Source organism: Pseudophryne corroboree, chromosome 3 (genome assembly GCF_028390025.1).
Source record: "Pseudophryne corroboree isolate aPseCor3 chromosome 3, aPseCor3.hap2, whole genome shotgun sequence".
Taxonomy (NCBI): Eukaryota; Metazoa; Chordata; class Amphibia; order Anura; family Myobatrachidae; genus Pseudophryne; species Pseudophryne corroboree.
In genome coordinates, this window is record NC_086446.1 from 320,193,121 (window position 1) to 320,209,853 (window position 16,733).

Below are 16,733 nucleotides of genomic sequence, written 5' to 3' on the forward strand. Positions count from 1 at the left end.
CCGGCAGAACGAGAGGCAGGTCGTTTTGCCCATCGTCACACTGTACCGGCCACCTCAGTGTCGGCTGAACCCTGCGTAAGCTCTGAGCACAATTCCACATCCATTTTACCGAAGGTATAGATCCGTCGCCCGTGCGGTTTGCGCCGGAAGCCCTCATCGTGACGTCGCCAAGCCGACCCTTTGTACTTATGGTACAGCACGTGTATAAGGAACTGATAGCGTACAATGTGCATGTGTTCGTCCGGGCACGTCTGTAAGTAACACGCTGCAAAGATAAACATGCCTCTAACCCAATTCGGGTAGGAGCGCAAAGCTATGTCTTAGCTGAAAGCAAGGCCGTACGATTATCGCTAGTAAGAGCAAAAATATTGATGTATTGGCCCTTACGGATCCGGTCCCGGACCCGGGGCCTGAGCCCACGTTGCACTGCCGTGTTGGCGCAGTGAATGGTGTACGACTCCACTGACACTTGCGAGGCGGAAGAGGTTGAATAACGGCGCTCGTGCCATTGGCGACGCTTGACCCTTTGGAAACCGCCGTCGGAGGAGGACACACCCTCCGAGGACGTGGAGGCGAGGGAAGAGTCCGTGACACGACGCCTGCGCCTGTGTCTACCTGCGCTCGCTGGAAAGCCTGCGCGTACTGCTGCCCCCGCAAGAGGAGGGGAACTGAGTACTTGATCCCCAAACTGCTACAGGGTTAACCGCGCTCCCCTTGGACAAGTCAGGGTCCGATGAAGACTCACCCACACGAGAGGGAACCCGTCCATCCCAGCACCCGCCGTACGACTTGTTGAGGCACCGACTGACTCTATTTCTGTCCCGACATCCACGGCTGGGGAGACAAAAGAGACATTGTTCCACTGTCCCCCCCCACCACCACCGCCGGCCCTGGAGCCGCCGCGTACAGGGCTGGCGGTACGACTGTCGCACCAGTGGACGGGAGCGGCATAAGAGATCGCGCAGTGCTATACGCCAAAGAAGTAGTGCCTGTCTCTGACCCCTGGGTGCGGAGGATAACAAGGGAGCCACCGCCGACACGACAGCGGCACCAATGGCGGACAAGACGGTGGCGTCTACCAAGGGGGCAGCCGCTGTTGCTGGCGCTCTAAGATCAGACCCGACACGCGAGACGCGTGCCCCACGGGAGGTTCGCAAACCCCCCGTCAGAAGCAAGGACCCGGAAGATCCCTCACTGTCGGGTATCATGGCATAGCCATCCTGCTGCAATAAATCCTGCCTTAACCGCCTGCGCCGCGACCCCCTCCTATCCCGAGCATTGGCCTCAGGATGAGATACCGGAGCGGCGTCACCGCCAGAAAGGGGGGCAGCGCAACATCCGGCAGAGGGGTGTCCGCAGCAGCATCGGAAGAAGCAGCATGGATGTGGGGCCAGACCGCTCGCCACCCGCCTGCACACGCCGACCCCATATGGGGTGAGAGACCGGCATCCTGGGCCCCGGCCCGTGACCGGCAGGGGCCACACGGCCAAGTCTGGCGGCAGTACTAAGCGCCGCGCGAGCGAGTCCGGAAGGGGCCGGCACCACGGGTCCAGCCACGGCAGGAGAGGCTAGGAGGCCCGTCCCACCGCGGGCGGATGAGACGCGACCCCGGCCGATGGGCCCTACAAGGTCCGTCGGAGGCAATAGGCCATACACAGCCAAAAAGCGGGCGCGTCGCCCCGCCCTGTCGCGGGAGAGCGCCGCCCGTACCGGAGCCTGCATGTTATCATTTGCACGAGTGGGGGCTGGCCTTATATGGGCTCCCCAGGTGACCAAAGGATCTGCAGCACGCGCGCGCCGCACAGACCCAACACGTCCGGCAGCCGCGCGACCCCCCGCTCGCCCGCTGGAGCGTGTCATTATAGCCCCCCGACAGAGGAAACGATGGGGGCTGCCCCCCCTGGCGGCAGAGAGCCACCATCCACCACGGGATTTAGGGACAAAATCACTGTGTTCCCAGCTGGCCGCAGTAGCCGCCCCCGGACCCCCGGCGCTCTGTCCCCAGCCGCAGCCAGCAGCGGGGACGGAGGCGGAGAGCGCGGACGGAAGAGAGCGCGGGCGGGCGGCCGAGCCCGGCCGCGCATGCCCTGGGTCTCCTGCACCGCAGTAGCAGCAGGCCCACCCCGGGCCGGCCGGATCTCAGCAGAGTCCATGAGCCGGGCGGGGAGGACCGCGCTGCACCCGGGCCTGGCAGCCAGCACAATAATGAAATTACAGACTGCAGCTAAAACTGCTATGCCGGGATATTTGCACTGGGGAATAGATGACTGCTCTGGTAGGTAATGAGTAGTCCTATCTCCGCAGTGCATCCACTGACAAGCAAAGTGAGTCAGAGAAAGATGCAGAAAGAAGGGACAACAGGGGAGTAGAAGGAAGAATAGGGAAAGCACAAGGGAGAAAGAGAGCTAGGAAATGAGATGAAGTAAGGAAATTAAATAGGTAATGTAAACCAAGTACTTGCAGTCTGTCACGGAAAAAAACAGGAAAGAGGCAGGCTGTCCTAGGTCTGAAGACTATATGTATGTCAGACCAGCCCCTATACAGAATCCAGCCAATCACAATCCAGGCAGTTTCCCTTACATTCCTCCCACAAAAACTGTAACCCCTTCCGTGCCAGAGTGATGCATTAAGAGGCGTGTTGCATGCCCAGCCGGTGAGTTTATGCTGTCTCGGCCACATTCATGACCTACACAGTCTTATATGGCAGTAACACTGGACTGGATTTATACGCCAGTACCACTGGATTTATACGCCAGTACCACTGGACATATACGGCAGTTTCACTGGAATTATATGGCAGTAGCACTAGACATATATACAGCAGTATCACTGGACTGGATTTATTTTATACGCCAGTACCACTGTATTTATACGACAGTACCACTGGACTTATATGGCAGTATCACTGGAATTATATGGCAGTAACACTGGATATATACGGCAGTATCACTGGACTGGATTTAAATTATACGCCAGTACCACTGGATTTATACGGCAGTATCACTGGAATTATATGGCAGTACCACTGGACATATACGGCAGTATCTCTGGACTGGATTTATTTTATACGCCAGTGCTACTGGATTTATACGGCAGTGCCACTGGATTTATACGGCATTACCACTGGACATATATACGACAGTATCACTGGACTGGATTTATTTTATATGCCAGTGCCACTGGATTTATGCGGCAGTACCACTGGACATATACGGCAGTATCACAGGAATTATAGGGCAGTACCACTGGACATGTATGGCAGTATCACTGGAATTATATGGCAGTACCACTGGACATATACGGCAGTATCACTGGAATTATATGGCAATACCACTGGACATATATACTGCAGTATCACTGGACTGGATTTATTTTATACGCCAGTACCACTGGATTTATATGGCAGTACCACTGGACATATACGACAGTATCGCTGGAATTATATGGCAATACCACTGGACATATATACTGCAGTATCACTGGACTGGATTTATACGCCACTACCACTGGATTTATACGGCAGTACCACTGGACATATACTGCAGTATCACTGCAATTATATGGCAGTACCACTAGACATATACGGCAGTATCACTAGACTTGATTTATATGCCAGTACCACTGGATTTATACGGCAGTACCACTGGACATATACGACAGTGTCACTGGAATTATATGGCAGTACCAATGGACATATACGGCAGTAAGACTGGACTGGATTTATACACCAGTACCACTGGATTTATATGGCAGTACCACTGGACATATACGGCAGTATCACTGGACTGGATTTATTTTATACACCAGTATCACTGGATTTATATGGCAGTACGAATGGACATATATGGCAGTATCACTGGAATTATATGGCAGTACCACTGGACATATACAGCAGTATCACTGAACTGGATTTGTTTTATACGCCAGTACCACTAGATTTATACTGCAGTATCACTGGACATATACTGCAGTATCACTAGACATATACGGCAGTATCGCTGGACTTATACGGCATTATCACTGGACTGGATTTATATGCCAGTACCACTGGATTTATACGGCAGTATCACTGGGCATATATGGCAGTATCACTGGACTGGATTTATACGCCAGTACCACAGGATTTATATGCCATTATCACTGGACATATACGGAAGTATCTCTGGACATATACGGCAGTATCACTGGACTTTTTTTATACGCCAGTGCCACTGGATTTATACGGCAGTACCACTCGAATTATACAGCAGTATCACTGGTCATATACAGCAGTATTGCTGGACTTATACGGCAGTATCACTGGACATATACGTCAGTACCAGTGGACATATACAGCAGTACCACTGGACTTATACAGCAGCACAGGGACACCACCACTGGACTGATGCAGGACAACACAGCACCACTGCAATGGACTGGACTTATACAGCAGCACTGGACATATGGCAGCAGAGGACACCACCTCTGTGACTGGACTGATGCAGCACAAGACACCACCACTGGACTGATGCAACACAACACATCATCACTGGACTGGACTTATACAGCTACACTGGACATATGGCAGCAGAGGACACCACCACTGTGACTGGACTGATGCAGCATAGGACACTACACTAGACTGAGCAGCATAAGGCAGCACTGGAATCGCCACCCACTTTCCCTCCTGCACAGACACTGAGGACGGAGACATGTCCTCTCGCTACACTCTCCAATGCCGGAGTGAAGATGGCGGCGACGCGTGGCTCCTTATATGGAATCCATACCCCGTGAGAATCCGACAGCGGGATGATGATGTTTTGCCTTGTTCTGGTTTCCGAGTCAGGCAGGAAAACCCGAGCCGGCTCGGATCCGGGCTCGGCTAGTGAAGTCCGGTAGGGTTCGGTTCTCAGGTGACCGAACCCGCTCATCTCTAGTATATTTAGTTCAGAGAAGCTACTAGGTTGAGCAGTCACCTGATGATGTCAGAAATTTGTCTGCTTCCTAAGATACCCACTTGGTCAATTTTTTTATTAGGAAAGGTTGTGATTACTTCTTTTGGAAATCAGATTAGTATTCTCAAGGTCTTTCTACAAGTACTAAGCCAATGGAACTTCAGCCCAGTCCACCAAGGCCTTAGACTGTCAAATACCAGGAGCCTCTATGTTTCCTACAAATGGTACGCAAATTATTTAACTTGGTCTAACTGAAAGATTTTTATTAATTGTGCAAAAGCGAACAATGTAGTAACTATTTTTAAAGTCATACTGAGATCTGTATTGAAGCCTGCCAGGAATGCTTATCATGCACTACTTCCTCACTTTTGTCAAATCTTCCTGGGGTAGGAATGAGGGGAAGCAGCTTTTCTATTGTTCAGGGACTACAAGGTACTTATCAGCTGTGTCATTCAGGGAATAATAGAGTAATACGGCCCATATATAAGTGACGGATTATCACAATTCCCCTTTCCCCCTACTCTTGGGTTGGGAGATCAGGAAAATGCAAATGTTGGATTTTCCCAATTTTCCAATCCCAACCAAAATGATCAGGATGGATTCCAAACTGGGTGCCGCACCCTGGGGTGCCTTGGGGCACTTGCTGGGGTGCCCTGGGCTTATGGTCCAGGACCAATTGAAATTATTTATGGTTAATGTAATAGGCAATACCAGTGCTTGTGGCTTCCACTCAGAAATTATGTGGAGAAACAGAAGCAAATCCTGTCTCTTACCACATAAATGAACCCAAGGATGACATATAAACACCAATTACTTAATCTTATGGGTTTTTTTACATTTCACAATAAGAAACTTGGCCTAGAGGTGCCGTGAAAAAAAAAAAAAATCTTATATTGTAGAATTCAGTGATTCAAAAAAGTTTCGGAACCACTGGGATAGGCAAATCGGGGATGTCTAACCAATTGGCGGATCAGATTGAGGAATTGGTCACCATTAGTTGAATTGCATACTCTTGGATTGAGGGTTGTGCTGCAGAGGAGAACACAAACATGGGTCAGTGCCTAGTACTGTAAGTCTGGGAACATCTACTACAAGTAGGAATATGTAGCACAAGTATCCCATGTGTTGTGGTTAGGTGTCAAGAGTAAAATATTTGAGAAAAAGCTGAATCCATTCTTTCTATAAACCAGTGTTTTACACATTTTATATTTAATAAAGCAGGCATTGTTGGTAATCTACACATAATTGGGTAAACATGTTTGTTTGGTTTTTTTTTGGGGGGGGGCAAGTACAACACTGGTGGCTCTGGAACTATTGGAGGTCACAATGATTCTGAAAGCCAGCTCTTTGAAGGGCCACAAGCTATGTACATCTGGGTCAACCAGTTGGGCTTCCAACTTGTTTTTGCGGACTGGAGCTACAGGTAGAACCAGTAATTTCTGACCAATCTGGCTAATTGTCTGGTGCAGGTATGTCAGTCGTAAAGCTGCTTCTGCGTGGGTATCATGCTCGTTGCCTGGGGTTTCATGCTATGGGATGCATGCTCATTGCCAAGCGTAATGCTCATTGCTAGAGGTTTCATGCTCTGGAATCCATATTCGTTGCCAAGAGTAAAGCTCATTGCTAAGGGTAATGCTCGTTGCTAGGGGTTTCATGCTTTGGGATGCATGCTCGTTGCCAAGAGTAATGCTCGTTGCCAAGGGTAATGCTCATTACTAGAGGTTTCATGCTATGGGATGCATGCTCGTTTCCAAGAGTAATGCTCATTGCTAGGGGTGTATACCTGCTGGTGGGTTCAAGCCCGCCAGCACTGCTATGCTGCTCCCCCTCCTCCCTCTCCTCTAGTACTCTGTTCAGGGTGCGGAGTTTCGTTGAATGACGTGGTTGCATTGTGACATCATGACGCAACTGTGTCATTCTGTGAAACTCCACCCTCATTACTAGGGGAGAAGGAGGAGGGGGAGCAGGGAGTCACAAAAGTGCTGCAATGGGCATCCCGTGCAATCGCACGACTCTCCCGTTGCTAGAAATGGCACTGGGTTCGACTAGATGCTTTGCCACACTTAAGGTGAACACTTAAGGTGTTCCTGATGTATGCTCAGTATTCCCAGGACAGGGAAATCATTGCCACTTAAACCGCCTTCCCAATTGTCACAATTCAAATATAAAGGGTCATGCACCTGCCACCCATGCATGGTATGGGAGAGAATCTGGTCAATTCCTATGGCACTTTCTTGCAAGCAAAAAGGAACTTTGTAAATTAGTATACCTCCAACAGGTATTGATGGTTCTGTTCAATTACTCGCACAGACAAAATATTTGCAGGTGTTAGGGGGTGGTGCATAGTGGTCTGACCCCAAAATAATTCTTGAGGTTCATCTTTAGTTTATCAAACTGAAAATTTTCTGCAGTTTTGTGTCTGTTTGGAAAATAGCACAGCTATTGCCTTTTATAATCTTGCCATTTTAAAATTAGATGGCAACATCTTCAAAAAAAGGGTAAGCATAAAACAGGCCCTGGAGATAAAGTACCAGCCAATCACCTCTTAACTGCCTAGTTACAGGCTGTGGGGCAGATTTATTAAGCCTGGTGAAGTGATAAAGTGGAAGGTGATAAAGCTCCAGCCAATCAGCTCCTAACTGTCATGTCCCAGGCTGGGTTTGAAAAATGACAGTTAGGAGCTGACTGGCTGGTGCTTTATCACCTTCCACTTTATCACTTCACCAGGCTTAATAAATCTAGATATAAATATAGACAGTAAGCTCCACTGGGACAGTCAATGTGAATGGCCAGTGAGATTCATGCATGCTTCTGTCTGTAAAGTGTTGAAACAGTTAAAAAGGTTAAAAAAAAATGCATAACCAGTCCCGGGCTCATTGAACCGCTCCTGGTTTTAAAATAAAGGGTGGAAAATGGCTAAGGGTTCCCCGTATTTTAACAACCAGCACTGGGCTCTCAGACCGACCCTGGTTCCAAAAATACAGGGGGAAAAGGACATAGGGTTCTCCCATATTTTTTAATCCAGCACCGGACTACACTAGTCAAGGAGATAATGCCACAGCCAGGGGGACACATTTATATAGGTCCCTGTGGCCATAGCATTAAATCCTCAATTAGTCACCCCTGCCCGGGGGTTCCCTTGGAAAGTGGGGACCCAGGCCCCCCCTTCCAGGCACCCAGGCGCCAATTATGAAGCCTGGGGCTGTCCTCGCCATCCGTGGACTGTGGATAGTGGGCTGATAACCATGAAGTGTAAAAAAAAAAGAATGAAATATTGTCTTTTGCTGTGGAACTACAAGTCCCGGCAAGCCTCCCCGCATGTTGGTACTTGGAGAACCACAAGTAACAGCATGTGGGGCATGAAAGGGCCCACTGATACCTGTAGTTCCACAACAAAATAAATATTCCAATAAAGATATTACACACACCGTGAAAGTAAAACCTTAATAAATCACACTTGCACACTCACATATACTTACCTACATCGCACGCAGCCATTCACGTCCACTTGTCCTGTAGAATCCAAAGGGTACCTGTAAAAAAAAAATATATACTAATAAAATATATATATATATATATATAAATACACAAAAGTATCTTTATCTTGCGCCAACTCAGAAGCGGCACACTGGGAGAGGTCTTTGTTGGAAAACCTCAAACACATGCAAAGAGAACATAAATTCCCAAGTGCGCTAATAGTGAAAATGTAGTTACACAAATCTTCCAGCGGTTAATTCGTCGGAAAATGTAGACTGGAGGATATTTAGATCTGGGGACCTGTAACAGACACCCCTCACCAAAAAGTCACCCAAACAAGAGGCCAACAGGCCAATTAATAAAAAGTTTTTTTTTAATAACATATATTTGAACATATGAATTTTGGTACACAATTCAAGATATAAAATTGTATCAATAAAACACAGCCACAACCAACATGTTTGTAGGATGGAATTCTAGATACTCCCTCACCTTTTTCAAGGTGCGAGCTCAAAGGGAGTATCTTCACAAACTAGGGTGTGATTTTCTGACTGACAAACCCAACGCGTTTCGTCTGATCGACTTCATCAGGGGTAACACATATAGGGAAAAGGATGAATTGCACTTGATAAATTCTTATGGCAGATCGTAACCTCTAAATAGGGATTAATCAAATTCTCCTTTATTAGAATTTAATGGGTACAGCTCCTATATTCGTGCTTCTAACTGGAGCTTAAGTGGTTATCCTTTATGTATATATAAAATCTATAGAATAGTGTTTTTGTAAACACTGCCTTATAACTAATCAAAATTCCTCCAGGGCCGTCTAAAAAATCTTAATCATAGTCCATTGGGACTGTCAGCAACCATATATTGGCGTTTTTGCAGACTAAAATGTGGTCTTCTACTCTTATGGTGAAAATTATTTCTTTTTTCAATGTTGACTCACGTAAAATTCAAAGCTTATATGGCTGGTTTGGTAATCACAAGGGTAAAAGAGATGCAGCTTCCTCAATAAGTTTCAAGGAATAGATCCCTGGAGAAGGTTTGGCTGTGTTTGGAAATCACAGAATATATATATACACAAATTCCGTTCCGGCACTCGGCTCTGTCCCTGTTATGGGACTGGCTTGCTCTGGTGCCCTCCTCCCGCGGCACAACCCCTGGTATACAAACAGCAGGAAATAACGAGGCGGCACTCGGAGTCTTGAAAAACAGCAAACCATGACTCCGAGTGCCGCCTCGTTATTTCCTGCTGTTTATATATATATATATATATATATGTGCATATACTCACCTATTTTCAGTGTAGTTCAGTACTCTTCAGTCCATGTAGGCATCCAGGGGTTAAAAAACACATCAACCCGGACCAGCGGACAGTGATCCCCTTTTCCCGAATGGCAGGTCCCATTGTGACTTCTGTCACTTGGAGACCCGCCAGCCAATCAGGGAACCCATGTCATAGCGCTCTCCTGATTGGCTGTGCGCTCCCGGCCTGTTAGTCAAGCGGAGCGCATAGGCTATAATGGGGGAAAAAATCCCCACTGTAGTCTATGGGTGGGAATCTGCATATCTACCACAGACCGCAAGGTTAATTGAGGTCACTCTTGTGGGTGGCCTATGACGTGGCACTCCCTGATTGGCCACCACACTTCTCTAATATAAACCCTCCATTAGCACAATAATAATGTTAACAAAATTGCATTCCAACACATAAAAAACATATTCTCATGAAGTGATGCAGGATTTTGTTGTTACCACTATTTACATTAAAAAGCAGTCCTCCCTTGACTGTCACTTAAGTCATTATTAGATCAATACACAAGAAACCACTTAGGACTCCTGATGAGGTTTTTTTTTTAGTTCTTGTTGCATTCTAAGCAGATTGTAAAACAAGAAAATCATAATGGAATCTGGTTAAAATGCAGATCAGTAGATTTCTATTTTGTATTACGCTAGCTGTCCACCCACACAGAAAAGATGTATATACTGTAGGGAGATGACCAAAACTATCTCAGTGTAGCCAAAGGCTTGCTTACAACAATAATTTAACTGGAGGTCTTACATTTATCACACTCAGGTAACATTTAATACCCCTTTCACACCGCAGCTTGTACCCGGTATTTTGCCATTTTAACTGGCTTCCTAAACGGTTCGAGCTGCGATGTGAAAGGGTCCCCTTCAATTTACCGTTTTCAAAATACCTGTATTTTGAAACGGTAAAAAAGAAGGGTCCTACCTGTTTCAGTCCCATTTCACTGTGCAGTGTGAAAGGGTCTGAAACGGTATTTGCAAGCCCCAGCAGGTCATAGGCTGCAGGGACGTGCGGTGAGCTAAATGGCTCAGGAGGTACTGGCTAACCCCAGGGCCAGATTTACATGCAATATATGAGATAAAGGGTACATCTGGGCATTATACACAGGTGCAGCATTATAAACTCCTGGAAATCTGGTGAGTTTTGATTAGAGATGTGTGGAAAGGATACACAGGTGAGGCACTTCCTCACCTGCCATAGACTTTTTACAACAGAGTTTGGGCTATAAAATAATGTAAAGAAGATATTTCAAACAAATTATCAGTATTTTTCATATATTTTATTCAGTCAAAACTCTGGTTTAAACGTAAGTATGACAGGAAAGGCTCTGCCTCACCTGCCTCACCCCATCGCACGTCACTGATAGGCTGTCTCCATGTGTGATGTCAGCAGCCACAACCAGGAAACAGCTTGGAAAACACAGGAGACACATGTGAGAGTGGCTTTATAAACGTTTAGACTGCAAAGCCATTATAAAATGTCTAATTGGAGTGATGAAGAGGTGAGGGAGCTGCTTTAGGATCAGAGGGGATGAGGAAATCTGCTGCCAAATTACTGGGACAGTCAAGGATACCCTCATATATAAAAACATAGCAAAAATGCTTCAAGCTGCTGGGTTCCATCGTACGACTATCCAAATTATTAATAATGAATTAATTAATAATTATTAATAATGTGTGGGCCAGAAAAGTCCATTTATAATGACAACCACTGTTTTCTATGGGTGAAACGGGTTCAGTGTGAAAGGTACCAAAACGGTAATGAAATGGTAATTTACTGGTTACAACATGAGATGTGAAGGGTTTAACTGCTCAGACCCGTTTTAAGAACCGTTTCAAATACCATTTCAAAAGCAGGTTTTGCGATGTGAAAGCAGCATTACTAACTAAGCAGTGATAAGAGCGGAGAAGTGAGCCAGTGGAGAAATTTCCCCATCAACCAATCAGCAGCTCTGTATCATTTTATAGTATGCAAATTATAGATGTTACTTCAGTGCTGGTTGGTTGCCATGGGCAACTTTTCCACTGGCTCACTTCTCCGCTCTTATCACTGCTTAGTAAATGTACCCCTTAGGGCTTAATTCAGAGTTGATCACAGCAGCAAATTTGTTAGCAGTTGGGCAAAACCATGTGCACTGCAGGGGGGGGGGGGGGGGGGGGGGGGCAGAGAGAGTTATGCTGCATTCACACCGCAAATGCCGGGTCCTACCCGGTAAGACAAACGTGTACTTACAGGGTGGGATCCGGCATTTGCGCTCCGTTGCAGGCTTCCCGACCCGGCAATATACCGGGTCGGTTGCCATGACAACGGAGGCCGCAGCAGCAGCAGGGGCGGGGGTGGAGGCGGCGTCGGGAGATGAGCTCATCTCCAGCGCCGCCTCTCCCTATCTTGTGAATAGGAACCGTGTCGCATCGACAAGGCTCCCATTCACACCGCACCTGACCCGGTAATCAACCCGGGTAAAACCCTTCTTTTTTACCGGGTTGATTTACCGGGTCAGGCGACCCGCTAAATCGCCCAGTGTGCTTTCACATCGCACACTGACCCGGTTCGACACGGCAATATGCCGTGTCGGTACCGGGTTATTTGTGCGATGTGAAAGGGGTCTTAGATTTGGGTGGGGTATGTTCAAACCGAAATCTAAATTGCAGTCTAAAAATAAAGCTGCCAGTATTTACCCTGCACAGAAACAATATAACCCACCAAATCCAACTCTCCTGCACATGTTATATCTGCCCCACCGGCAATGCACATGGTTTTGCCCAACTGCTAACACGTTTGCTTGCTGCGATCAACTCTGAATTACCCCCATAGAACAGAGACTACAGCCACCCTCCTATTAAACTTGTCTTCAATTATGACCTGATAGAAAAACACAAAGATGCAGTGCATTTATTTTTTAACTTGTGCTCCTGTATATCTATGTATACAGTGAAGTACATTTTCTGGGTATAATTACAGACTCTTCGTGCAATGTATTGTTTTAGAATTAAATGTGCATGTCTGCACTTGGAAGAAGGAATACAGTAGAAAGGAATTTAGAAACAATTATTTTAGCAATTAGTGTGAAAAATGTGCAGAAATGTTGTTTCATTTGGCTTGCACTTTCATTATCCATTACCGGTATCTTAGCAAGCAACTCTACTCATAACAAGGAATGGAACAACTCCTGCAATTACACAATAGGCATTGTTACACAATAGCCAAGGTTATGTCACCATCTTGTTGCTCACATTCCACTTGTTACTTATATACCTACACCCCATGCAGAACACCTGTGAAGTAGGAGAAACTTGGTCAGGTACCACAGAGTATTCAATTATTCATCAATTATCTATTCCGGGAACCTCGGACTCACCTAAGGTCAGTGAGATGCATTACTCAAAAGGTTTCTTTATTTTTCAACCTTTCAATAATTCTGAGCCCATAAACACCCCATTAGGATAAAACTTATGTTCATCAAAAGGTATCTTTCGATATGTTGTTCCTCAACATACAGGTTCCAGAAGGCATCAACTCCAAATGACCGTCAAACAGGTTATCATCCACACAGAGTTTTATTTGCACAGTTCCAAAAAATGGATAAAAAAAAACAACAAACTACTTAAAAACAATAAAAAACAGTTAAAAGTCTTTTATCACAAACTGGTTTGTTCCACAAACATATTCCTCTCACCATTAAGTCCCGTAAAAAAAATGGGAGGCAGGAAAGTTTAGGTTAAGTTGTTATATTACCCAATGGTCAACAGACATGGATGTCACAACAAGAGAGGCACTCAGTCACCAACGCATTTCGGAAAATGTTTTCCTCCTCAGGGTGTAGAGTGGACAAGCCAAAATGGCTATTTATATCCTATAACATGGTCATGTGATTCTCATCCAATTAGAACATTCCATCTCAAAAGGTGCAGTCAAAATGTATAATTAACCACCCAATAAACTTCATATATCACATCTTTATATACCATTATAGACCATAAATATGGTCTAGAAGCTACAAAAACATTTTTTGATCAAACAGATATGACGGAAGACAAAAAGGAATTTATAATAGAGGGTATATCACTCATTCCGTGTAACAATTTTTTCTGGTTTGAGGATTGTTTTTATTTGCAGTTGATTGGGACAGCGATGGGCAGCAGACTGGCACAAAGTTACGCCCATTTATTCATGGCACATTGGGAAGAACAATAGGTGTGGAATGGCCATGAATTTGGTGCCAGTCTGGTGTCCTGGAATCAGTACATTGACAACATAATTTTCATATGTGAGGGAGATCATCCCTCACTCAAAGTCTTTTGTGCTCATCTTAACAGCAATAAGGTTAACATCAATCTGAATTTTGATGTCAGTACCGTACAGGTCAACTTTTGGGATCTGAATGTTTATGTGGAGGATGATATGATAAAAACAAGAAATTTTACAAAACCTACAGATTGCAATTATTTTATACATTTATCTAGCAATCATCATAATAACTGGCTGAGAAGTATACCAATCAGACAGTTCCAAAGAATACATAGGTATTGTACGGATCTAAAAAAGAGTATGAAACTCAGGCTCAAATCCTTAGTGATCAATTTTTAGCAAAAAGATATAAGGAAAAGGACATCAAATATGCGATGGACAGAGGGTTACAATTTAATAGAGTGAGCGCATTAATAAGTTATGAACAGCCTAAAAAGGATACTGATGTGTCTAATAATAATGTACCATTCATTACCAAATACTCGAGTCAGCATAAAGAGATAGAGCGTCTAAATAAGAAACATTGGGGAATCTTAAGAAATTATCCATTATTAAAAACATATATCTCAAACACTCCAAGATTTGTATATAGGAAAGCACAAAACTTGAAAGACGAAGTAGTGAGAAGTGTGGTATCAGTCCCAAAAGCTCCTGTAACAAATATATCTAAAGGATTTTATAGATGTGGCACTTGTTTGATGTGTTGGACATGTAAAAGCGATAAAAGTAAAATAACAGAATATAAATCAAGTTAAACTAATTAGACATATGAAATTAGAGATTTTGTAAGATCTCATTCAAAATACTGTATATGAGTGTTCTTGCAAGGCTCGATATGTGGGGAAAACCACATGTTGTTGAAAACACGTTTGGCAGAACACATGCGGAACGTAAATAAAGGGTTACAATCTCACAATGTTTCGTTGCACTTTAAACATCAACTTCAGTGTAAGATTGAAAATTTTATCAGTTTTTGTGGAATCAAAACAGAAAAATCAAATTGGAGAAGGGATGATAAGGATGAAAATTGACAAAATCAGAAATACAAACAATATGTGAATTGAGGACTCTTGTTCCCACTGGACTCAATGTTGAGTTTGAGACCAAATGGTTCCTATAAGATTGGGGTATATATTTTCTATAGAAAGACCTGTGTATAGCTGTGAGTTTGCGGTATATGTTTTTTATGAGATTGAGGTATTGAACACTTCCTCTTTTCGGTTCAATTACCGGAAGTGATGTTATGAGATCTCCGGAGCTCAATAGCAGTGTTTGCGCTCCACAGCCCTATTCGACACTTCCGCAATACAGCTCAACAACCGGAAGGGACATGACGCTACTTCTAGTCAACAAGGGAAAGACATAATAGGAAGCATTAGTGTGTATGGATGGCAGGCCCTTCCCCGAATATCGGCTTTGGCGCATGTTTGGTCCAATCAAAACAATGGGGACTTACTAAGGATTATGGGAAGTGACTTCTGATTGGAGGAACTTGTAATTAATGTTAAGTTAATGTGTAACTTGTAAAAATGTGGAGTGGTCTGCATACAATATGATATTATTATTTTATATAGAAGCATCTGGACATCCAGACAGGGATTTATATATGCTTCAATTAGATGTTTTATGGATTTCTATGGGCATTTATGGAAATACAGGTTGAGTATCCCTTATCCAAAATGCATGGGACCAGAGGTATTTTGGATATCAGATTTTTCCGTATTTTGGAATAATTGCATACCATAATGAGATATCATGGTGATGGGACCTAAATCTAAGCACAGAATGCATTTATGTTACATATACACCTTATACACACAGCCTGAAGGTCATTTTAGCCAATATTTTTTATAAGTTTGTGCATTAAACAAAGTGTGTCTACATTCACACAATTTATTTATGTTTCATATACACCTTATACACACAGCCTGAAGGTCATTTAATACAATATTTTTAATAACTTTGTGTGTTAAACAAAGTTTGTGTACATTGAGCCATCAAAAAACAAAGGTTTCACTATCTCACTCTCACTCAAAAAAGTCCGTATTTCGGAATATTCCGTATTTCGGAATATTTGGATATGGGATACTCAACCTGTATATGGTTTTTAAATATATATATTTATATATATATATATATATATATATATATATATATATATATAAATTTATGTATTTACGATAAGGATATATGAAGTTTATTGTGGGGTTTAATTATACATTTTGAATGCACCTTTTGTGATGGAATGTTCTAATTGGATCATGATCACATGACCATGTTATAGGATATAAATAGCCATTTTGGCTTGTCCACTCTACACCCTGAGGAGGAAAACATTTTCCGAAATTAGAGATGTGCACCGGAAATTTTTCGGGTTTTGTGTTTTGGTTTTGGATTCGGTTCCGCTGCCGTGTTTTGGATTCGGACGCGTTTTGCCAAAACCTCCCTGAAAATTTTTTGTCGGATTCGGGTGTGTTTTGGATTCGGGTGTTTTTTTACAAAAAACCCTCAAAAACAGCTTAAATCATAGAATTTGGGGGTCATTTTGATCCCATAGTATTATTAACCTCAATAACCATAATTTACACTCATTTTCAGTCTATTCTGAACACCTCACACCTCACAATATTATTTTTAGTCCTAAAATTTGCACCGAGGTCGCTGGATGGCTAAGCTAAGCGACACAAGTGGCCGACACAAACACCTGGTCCATCTAGGAGTGGCACTGCAGTGTCAGGCAGGATGGCACTTCAAAAAAA